Here is a 10,967-nt window from a genome sequence, read left to right on the forward strand (position 1 = left end):
TAATAGTATCAATCTTGGAAGTTCATAAGAAGTTTCATCAAAGAAGTTCAAAAAGTCATCAGTGCTGTGCTGTTGGGAAATGTCTGCGCCTGCTAATGCTTTATTTTTTGTTAATTTAGCCACTGTATTGAATAAATACCTGTAAAAGTAAAAAGTAAGTAAATCTATCAATTTTTAAGGCTTTTCTGGATGTAGAAGTACTTACCTTCCATGCAATATGACATACCAAGTTTTGTTTTCTACCAGTTGTGCTCCATTTTCTGGCTGCTCTTTTTTTAAGGTGTGAGTGTGCTAGTTATACCACAGTGTCAGACTGTTTTCCTTAATCTTCTTTAAGCGTAAAGGAGAGACTGTGTCTAAAGTGCTAGAAAAGAGAGTCAATAATTTCTGTTACACCATCAAGTTTTTCTGAGCTATTGGATATGCTGAGGAATTAAGACAAATTGGGAAGATTATTTTCAAACCATATTTGTAACAAGGAGTTGAATTTTCAGCTTTAGCTATATGGAGTATACACAAGACTAGATAATGATCTGAGATATCATCGCTCTGCTGCAGAATTTCAGTGCCATCAACATCAATTCCATGTGATAGTATTAATTATAAACCGGCCATTTTTTTGTTTTATTGCAGCCGATCTCTGTTCTGGACTTGCACAAACTGCATTGCAATGCAATCATTTTCCAACATGTCATTTATGTGAAAATATGAAGTATGTAAACACCATTAACAGAGGCCAGAGACACTGAAGACGGACGCAAAGAGAAAAATACTGTAGCAGGCAGATCACTCACTGTTCATGATGCACGAACTATTGGGAGAAAATCTTATTGCAGCCGATCTCTGTTCTGGACTTGCACAAACTGCATTGCAATGCAATCATTTTCCAACATGTCATTTATGTGAAAATATGAAGTATGTAAACACCATTAACAGAGGCCAGAGACACTGAAGACGGACGCAAAGAGAAAAATACTGTAGCAGGCAGATCACTCACTAGGTGCGTTGTACAACCTCGGTTGTATTGATATGAGCTTTATAAAAAAAAAAAAAAAATACAAGTACATCTCCTTTCAACAGGTCAGGTATGCCCCAAAAACTCGTCGGTAACACTTTACAATAAGGTTCATTAGTTAAACATTAGTTATAACATGAACTAATAATGAACTGCACTTATACAGCGTTTATTAATCTTTGTTAATGTTAATTTCAACATTTACTAACACATTATTAAAATATTGTTAACATTAGTTAATGCACTGTGAACTAACATGAACTAACAATGAACATCTGTATTTTTATTAACTAACGCGTATTGCTCATGGTTAGTTCATGTTAGTTTATACATTAACTAACGTCCAATTGTCTATGAAACCTATGTTATTCTGCGGGCATCACTTAGACATCTAGCCATTGAGTGACGACAGTCTGCTACATATCTCATCACCAAGGTAAGCAGGGCGGGGAGCAGAGCATATTACAGTGTCTGACATCGTACTTGCAAGTTCACATACCTCTTTAAATGTCACTTTTAGTGATCTCTGATTGGCAAAGTCGAACATCATTATTGCTGAGTGTAATAACAATCTTACTGAATTTACTTTTAGCATTAGCCAGCACTTTTAAATTTGCCAAGATGTCAGGCGCTCTGGCTCCTTGTAAATATTGGACTAAGGTGGCTGGTGTCTCTATTTTCATGTTCCGTACAATAGAATCACCAATAACTAGGGCACTTTCATCAGGTTTCTCAGTGGGTGCACCACTGAGTGGGCAAACGATGTCAAATTAGTTTGATAGATAATTTCAGAAATATGGTGAAAATTTAAGTTATATTTTAGCAGTTTAAACAACAGAGAGTGATAGTAAGATAGAGATTCCAACAGAAAAACAGAGCTACATGGAGCTACAATCGCAAACTACTCAGCAGGATAGCAGACAGGAACCAGAAATTCTAGTCTTCAGTGTCCAAATCAGGTAAGGTCAGGTAAAGGGATTTAAAGGGATAGTTCACCCAAAAATGACAATTCTGTCATTTAATTGCTCACCCTCATGTTGCCCAAACCCGTAAGACTTTCATTCATCTTCATCTTTCATTCTGTTGTGTGTTGTTTTAAAAGGTTGTGCAACAGTTAATTTTTATATGTACTGTATTTTTTCCTTGGATCTGCTGATTCAGTCTTTGTTACTCACACTAGTATTCCATACTCTTGGAATCTGGACTTTAAAATAGTCTTTAAATAGAATTTAAAGCATAAAGGCTGGTCCAGTTTGCGGCTCATTATGGCCAAGAACCACCCACTTAGACAGGAAAGATCTATTTGACCCACATGAAAAAGAACCGCTTTGTTTTTATGAGATGTTTAGAAAGTGGGTTTACCTGAAATAGCAATTAGCTGAAAAAAGTGATTACCAAAAGTAATATGCACAGATTATTGCACCCACATTATACAGTTCAGCTAGTTTACTTCATCTAGTTTACTTACTGTTAAGCACCTCAAATCAAACTCAGAGATCTGATGACACTAACCTGGAAAACTTTGGCAAGTTGTGACTAGTTCTTCCTCAAAAGCAATCACCCAGAACCTTGTAAACACAACTTTGTATCTAGGTGAACTTTTGAAGGTTACATGCCAAGACTGAAACTATAAATAAAATATTGGATCATACGTTGCCATTTCCATTTTGTATGTGCGTGGAAAGAAAGAATGGAGGAAAGGAAAACATTCTAGTCAAAATGATGATGATGTCTAATTTATAAAGGTAGATCCACATGGAAGGTGGGAGGAATAGATGAGACTAATTTCCACTTTGCTGAGGGGGTTATATCCTGTTTCCTATTGAAGCAGATGATGTAGTGGGAATAAGACCTTGGCTGCTTTATTTGGATTGGATATGAGGGGAGATATATACGCTAGCTTGAGTAGCACACAGAAGGGAGTCTCATTGTCGGAGACACTCAGGCTCCTGCAGTGCCCGACATTCAGGAACCTGCTGAGAGTGTGTCAGCACATTATTCACCAGGCATATAGCACATCCCTTACAAATTGCATGTGGCAAATCATAGCATATGCATTTTTGTCTTGTTTATTCAGAGACAATTTATCTGTTTAACCATTTGTAGCATATGCATGAATCATTGAACAGCCCTGCAAGCAATGGTATGTTTGAATGTAATCAAAGCTTAGTATGCTTCAAAGCATCGCAGAGAAGAGTGTATTGATTTGTGTGTGTGTGTGTGTGTGTGAGTGCATGTGCGCATCAAGTGTATTGCCACATGATGGAGAGGAAAATGCATAGAGCAGCTAACCACAGTCCAATGGTAGATGCAGGCCAAAGACCTGATGCTATTTACATGCAAATTAGAAAGGGTTTGTGTTGCTTTTCATTTATAATGCTGCACATAAGCTTCAACACACTTCATTAGCAGTGGCTACCACCCCTGATTACAGAAACTTTCACAGCTTTCTTCTCACTTTAATTTATTAAATTCATTGTGTCAGAATTGTGCTTTGAGCCCGGACTATGGAGTTTTCTATAGTCATCTTATTTACATTTACATTTAGTCATTTAGCAGACGCTTTTATCCAAAGCGACTTACAATTGGGGGATACATAAAGCGATTCTTCTTAAAGAGGCAAACAGACACAGGAAGTGCTTGTAATACCAAGTTTTTAGACATTGTTCAAATAAGTACAAGCTAGAAAGAGAAGGAATAAATAAAGAGAGAGATTTAAAAAATTTTTTTTAATCAATTTATGGTTGATTTTGAACAGAACTTTTTGAAAATAAAACTGAGTGTAGCTAGCAACTAATTCGGCTTTAACAGATATCAATGCCCATGAAAATGCTGGTATTAATAGATTAATGATTTACTGGTACATTTTAATTGTTTGTGTGACTACAAACACCAATATGAATACTCTATTCAAGGGGTAAACTTATTCATGCCAAGGCAGCTAGGTGTAAAGACACATTCATACTGTGTGAAAAATAAAATAAAAATAATTTGTTATATGTTTTGTGTATTTTATTTTGCACCGTTGGATTAATGGTGTATAACCCAGAAGAGACGTATTTTCAAATCAATTAAAATGTATTTGTATAGCACTTGTCACAATAAATTATTTTTATATTACATTTTAAAATAGATAAAACAGCTATTTTAAATTTTAATAACATTTCACAATATTACAGCTTTTTCTTATAAATGCAGCCTCGGTAAGCAATAAAAGACTGCTGTCAAAATCCTTTAAAAAAATCGACTCTAAACGTTTGAACTGTAATTGAGTTCAATTCAGTCCAAAACTATGGCTGTTAGTGGATTATTTCTGATTAATCTCATGATTTTTGACTAGAAGGAAAAAAAATGTTCTGATATTTTCTGTAAACCCTTAGCACCCCTTTGCAACCTCTGCTCTGCTCTACTATAGTCTTATGTATTCACTCTCCAAGAAAGCTTAAAATATGTGCATGATTTCAGTCATAGACTCCTATCTTATCTTCCTTTTATTTTGTACCTTTTTACTTTGTTCAGTGTCATATTTTACAAGGAGCTGCCGCCACAACACTATTATTTCAGATCTTTGGGAAAAGTAATAAGATTGAGAAAGGACTCAAAATAGGATACAGGTGTATAATAGAAGTGCTTTTCAATCTTTTCAAAGGGACACATGTGAAAGATCCCATTGTATATTATTCAGTTGACCTTTTCAGTCTTCAAATTCCTCTTCAAGTCAAAACAACTGAACTTGTGGTTTCCTAGATCTATTGTGTCCTAGGTCTTAGATCCTGCCCTGTTCCATTCAGTCTCCTCAGCCTTATGACTTAAGCATTTTGTAGTGGGGGAGCTTTGAGATTCAGACTGTGCAATAAATGTTGGAAACATCTTCTGCAAAGAGGCATGGGAAGCCATCTGAAGAATGAAAACAATTCATATGAGACAGCATAGCCGTTATGAACCACAACCATTCAGAGCGCCATAACAATTGCATAGCAGTGCCCTAGAAACAATCCAGAATTCCCTATCAACTGCATAGCAATGCCCTAGCAACATGCTAAAAACACCTTAGTACCACTTTTATTTTCTTCAGAAAATGTACTGTAAAAATTTGGTTCCTTTTTTATTTTTGTGCAGTATTATGCAAATACATGCATACTTTTTTACAATAGTATTTCTCAGTTGTAAAACTCATCTTTAACAATGTTGAATTAATTATCAGCTCTGCTAAATTTTGTTGAGGTGGTTTAATGCGCTTATGGATTAATGCTCTTATGCATGTAATTCTATTCAACAGAAAAGCATAATCCTATGGTTTATTCTTTCATTTCATTAGTTTCTCATCATGAGTATCTGTAAACTTTTAATTAACTTAACCAAAGATTACCCCAGTAAAAGTTTTAAATGGTGCATTTGAAAAAAAAAAAAATATATATTTTGACTCTCTCCAGTCAGGTTTCCAGCGCATTTGATGCATCGCTGCGGTCATCCTGCGGAAGCGGAGTAAAGGATGTTGCCTACAAGCTCACATGCAGGTAGTATTGCGGTGTCATGCCGCAGTCTCATCAAGATGGAAATGGCATGCAGATGGGTCCTCCCATGGCTATAGTGTCATTAATCTAAAGCATGTTACAACGTCTGGAGATCAATGACAGAGCCATACGGCCCTTTCATCAACGTCTAGGCGTTTATATACTGAAACATTCATAAAGCTCCTGACAGCCTGGCGTGTTTCAAAGAAAGTGATAAAATCTCTGTATTGATGGCACTTCTCCGAGTGCCTTATTCTCAAAAATACATGAATGAATAAATTATGGGATATGAAACAGTTGGTGGAATAAGATGACAGTGAAGAGCTCTGAGGTCTGAGGGGTTTCTCTGTGAGAAAAAAAGCCACAATTGTGAGCAGTAATTACCTTTTTAATTTTTATTCCGTGACTGAAGAAAGAAAAAGCTAAATTACAAGATGTAAACTCCAAAATCTTAGAAAAATATTGCGAGTTACAAACTTTTTTTTTTTTGCATTTGAGAGTATACGTCTCACATTTCGGACTTTTCCCCATAATTCTGTCTTTATATCTTGTAATTCTCAGAATTGTGAGAAACAAAGCATGACTTGTGAGATAGAAAGTTGCAATTATCTTTTTTTTGTACATAATTATGCTACAAGTTACTAAAAAACAGTAAACTACATTAAAGCTTGTTTAATGAGTTAATATATGATAAATTCTATAATTATCAGATTATGTGATTTAATAAGAGAACATGCATTTATCTGGAACAAATAGCTAAATAACTAAATCACACTGTGAAAAATTGCTACCTACTTCAATTAAAAAACTTAAAAATAAATTCAGTTGATGCCTTAAAGTTTAAAATATAATCAAATTGGCTGTACAAGTAATTTCAACTTAATTTATATTCAACTAGTTAAAAAATTTAGTTAAAGTCGGTTAAATTATTTTGATGAGTAATGGAATAACATATTACCATGACTTATTGATTACATATTTTTTTTACAGTGCCCATACTGTAGCTATTTACTACTAAAGAGATGAAAGAACTTATGGAACGCTTAATTTTTCCTGAAGATTGTGACCATTTTCCCTCAGGATGAGACTTTTCCAACTTTTTCCAACTTATCATATATTCATTAGCATGGTTTCAGCTTTGCACTTGTCACATGTTGAGGGTGCCACAAGTTTACTTTCATCCATACACTAGCGGCTAACAGGAACATATTTCTCCCTGCAGAGAGCTATTGATTTTTTTTACTGACTTCCCTTTGCTTCATTATTGATTCAGTGGCTTAGCTTGAAGGCGTTCCAATAGCAGTTTTATTGTGCTACCTTTGTCAAAACCATTTTATTTAGACAGAAATTCATACAATGCCAACAAATGCCACATTAAAACCTCAGTGGCTCTTAAATTACACAGTAGAGCAGGGGTCACCAAACTCGGTCCTGGAGGGCCGGTGTCCTGCAGAGTTTAGCTCCAACTTGCCTCAACACACCTGCCTGGAGTTTCACGTATACCCAGTAAGACCTTGATTATCTGGTTCAGGAGTGTTTGATTAGGATTGGAACTAAACTCTGCAGGACACCGGCCCTCCAGGACTGAGTTTGGAGACCCCTGTTGTAGAGATAAAACTTTGTAGAGAAAATAAAATTCTAAAATAGGATTCCTGCTGGATCAAAAACTAAAATCGGGTGTCAGCAGTATTTTGTATTGCCTCTGTCATGAGAATTAAGAATATTTAATTAAAAAAGACACTTCATAGCATTTTATTGGTTAAGTGCAAATTTATGCTCAAACGTGTGTTGACATGCTCTGGACAAAAGACAATAATTTCTTGACAATAATTTCTGATCATATTTCTGCTGCTTATGCATGTTTCTGCCTGTCTCTTTCACTCTCTTGTTCAAAACTAAGAACACAGATGCATTACAAAGAGTCTGTGATTTACACCAGCCTTCAGCAGCGCCGCTGCTTCACTGCTTATGACATTTTCTCTCCACATGGAGCGATATTACTGTGACATCCAAAACAACAATGCAGAACTGCATACAAATCGTGACAAATAAAATAGTGTGATAAGGAAGGTACAGAGACAGATTAAACATTTTGAGAAAATTAATTACATATTGAAATAATTTTCAGTATGATATTGGAAATCTATTTGCAACATTTGAGTCACGTGTTTCTTATTGACTCTTTGACTCACTCAAGCAGGAGGGTTGAATGACTATGGAGTTGGAATGAGTGTAGGCTTAAATCTAAATTTAAACCGAAATTCGAATTTAATTCTGCTGTCATTTTTTAGGCAACAATTTGACCGGACCATCATGACAAATGTTTATCCTTTTCTAGCAGCCTTAGTGTGGCTGTTTTTGGCAAACCTCTAATATACAGTATGTGTATATACACATATATTTTCAAAATTTATGTTTCATATTTTGACCTAATCGAGAGTTAATGAGTTGATAGATAGGCATCTTTACTCATAAATTGGGTTAAATCTTGACTCTGAGTGCCACACAGTTTCTTATTTTATGAACTCTGCCTCCTAAACGCAAGGGGAGATGTTATTGTATGAAAAATGAAATAGTTTTATGAAAATGACTTTGAGGGGGCAGATTGGATCACTGTGTTATTTATAGCACTTGTATAGGGCATGACCAACATTTTAGCAGATCAAAAAAGACAGCACAACTGCTGGGTTCTGAAAGTAAAAATCCCAATGACTTTCTCCATAGAGAAATTGATTTTTAACAATAACGTGTAACCCTTTCAAGATAAACCTACCTTGAGCTCCAAGGTTGTTAAGTGATGGCTGTTCGGTATACTGTATGGTTTTGTAGAACCTGCAGGTCAGCGTGATTTGACAACTTTTTAATGGATAATGATGTTTAATAATTGAAGAACTACACTACCCACAATCCTTGAGTCTTATCACTTTTTTCCCTTAAATGTATTTATTAAAAAAAAAAAAGAATTTGGTATGATTCATCAAAAGTAGGTGGTTTTATTCATTGCTTAAAACTCTTTATTAAAGATTTTGAAAGCCCTACAGAGAAATGAGTGGGAAAGACACTTCTAGAACCAAGACTACTAAAAGTGAGCTGTCACTTTTGTGCTCTTTTGTAAATAAGGGTATATCTGAAGCCTTTATCTGACCTTGTAAAAGTAAAATGAACACACTGCATTCTAAATTTGTGCTTTGAATGCATGAAAGATGACAAAAACTATCAGATGGATAGATGGTTTCTTCAACAAGAAAGCAATGTTCATGTATTTGGTAGGAGTCCGAAGAGAGGGAGAGGGATAAGAAATACCATTTTTGTTGGTAAGAGGTTTGGCCCATGCAGTCTCTTTTGGCCCTGGCTGATGTAGGATATCAGACCGAATCAGACAATCTAAGATTTGGTCAAAACCGAGTTGAGGCACGAGGAGTCACAAAAATTCCACAGAGAGTGTAACAAGGAAATTAAGGTCATCAAGAGAAGTTTGTTTTTGCTCTTGTTCTCAGTTTATCAGAGGCTGGGAAACTGTGGCTGGCAGGCTGGAGTTGAAGGAATAGCTAGTCATTGATTTGACAGATTACATGACGCATTGCGCTGTGGCTTTGTAGTATCAATCATAACAGTGGTTGTGAAAGTACAGTTTGCCTTTTGACTGGTTTAAAGACTAAAACAAGACAAACAAAAAGACCTTTCAAAAACATGCGTACAGAGAGTGCTTAAATCCAAAGTCAACGTTACACTGTAAAACAAGTATAACTGCTTATCATTAATAAATACTAGAGTACTAGAGTACTGGCCTTTTCAGTGCCTTCACGCTTTCTATTATCCATTTTTCGTCTATTATTTTTTGCTCGCATATCTCCAACAACTGAGTTTTTTTGTGTTTTTTGTTTTTGTTGAGCAAGGTGCCGCTGTCAGGGGAGTCAAAAGATAATTACGTCATCATTAGGGTTGCCAATTAACTTCAGAAATGGAAAATAATGGACAATTGTGATTCTTTATCTTTTATTCTTTAAGAAAATTGTGTTTATTCTTGTATTCTTGTAGAAAATAAGTGTTTGTTCTTTAAGAAAATAAAGGACAGAATAAGGGATGCTCCAAATATTTGTACTGTACCGTAATGTATGTCTGCCTGCAGTCAAATAGTTCTCGGAAATAATCACAATAGTTTTGCTTAACCTATTTATGTGCAATTATTCTAAAAATAATTTTAATGTCACACAAAAAATGTCATCGGCCTGAGTAAATTGTACCAATATAGAATTGTGACTTCACAAGTGTAGTAAGTTAGGGGGTGGAAATACTGTGAAATTACAAATGGCATAGAATTTGAAAGCGTAACAACTGAAGGTCTATGAAACGTCAGTCAATAAAACATTTTAAACAAAGGCATTTAAAGTTTTTAACTAAAAAATCATTGCAACCATATAGCCTTTGAATGAAGGAAAATGCATATTTTTCAATTAAAGAAAACTTAGAGAGTGTGGGCTACTTCTGGTGCTTGGATTTGTACTTCAATAATGAGGTCCAAGTTTAAGAATATACTAGAAGTAAATTTTTTTAAATGCATTTTTTCCCTCTCTCTATTTAACTGAATTAAAATGTAGACGTCTTCCCTCAGGTAGATTGAATGTTGGGTTCATGATCAATAAGTTGTTTGCATTCGCCCAAACTGAACCAAAACGCGGACGGTGAAGGGAACGGAGACATGAGACAACTGACGAACTGGGATCTCGCCCGAGAGCCCAATCACCTTCGAGTGTAAACTAAACAAGCCAATGACAGTTGGCACATCAGTTTTTCGCTGAGGAGCCGAGACTACGCGCCCCGGCCGTACAGCGGTGGTACAGCAACTGTGGCGACGGAACGTAACGTCTCCGTTAACCTCCTTCAGGGAACGAGGATTACACAAGTAACCGAGACGTTCCCGTTCAGTCAGTCATGTTCGACGTTATGTCAGTCGTGACTGACGAATTGGGATCCGTATGGAAAACGCCACTTTTGCTGACCCCCTCCAGTGCCCTGCGGAAGCCGATAAGTCCCCCCACACCAGCTGGGGCGGAAGATAGTACAGCGGCTAGGCAGAGGTGTCCACCACTGCTTTTCCATACAGTAGTACATTGGATAACACTGGGAAAGCGTACCCAGCTGGGAATGCTACGGAAGCCACATCCTGCGCATAGGAGGTATCATGTGGAAAACACATATGGACTGGCCCAGGGCAGTGCTACGTATGGAATTCCCTGTGGTAGACTCAACCCGCCTGGGGTGAGACGACTACACAACAGAGATGGTCTGACGACTGCCAGGGAAAGACACGGGCTTACCGTGAGGGGAGCCATACCGTGGAAGAGTACACATGTGGGATTGCCCGAAGGGGGAATCACTACACACGGACACCTAGCCCAGCACAAGGCCTGACCGCCGAGGGTGCGGGAGGAACTCCA

The 10,967-nt window shown here is 36.7% G+C and overlaps 1 long non-coding RNA gene across 1 annotated transcript in view; it reads left to right on the forward strand.

Annotated features, from left to right (window-relative positions):
- Positions 1 to 343: 343 nt before the first annotated feature.
- LOC107555318 (uncharacterized) overlaps positions 344 to 10,967 on the forward strand; it is a 16,441-nt gene continuing 5,817 nt past the window's right edge. The window contains exons 1-2 of the long non-coding RNA XR_001605152.1: positions 344 to 354; positions 714 to 716. This is a non-coding gene — a long non-coding RNA (uncharacterized lncRNA). The remainder of the gene's footprint in view (positions 355 to 713; positions 717 to 10,967) is intronic.

Source organism: Sinocyclocheilus grahami, unplaced genomic scaffold, assembly GCF_001515645.1.
Source record: "Sinocyclocheilus grahami isolate Dianchi unplaced genomic scaffold, SAMN03320097.WGS_v1.1 scaffold531.1, whole genome shotgun sequence".
In the NCBI taxonomy this organism is placed as follows: Eukaryota; Metazoa; Chordata; class Actinopteri; order Cypriniformes; family Cyprinidae; genus Sinocyclocheilus; species Sinocyclocheilus grahami.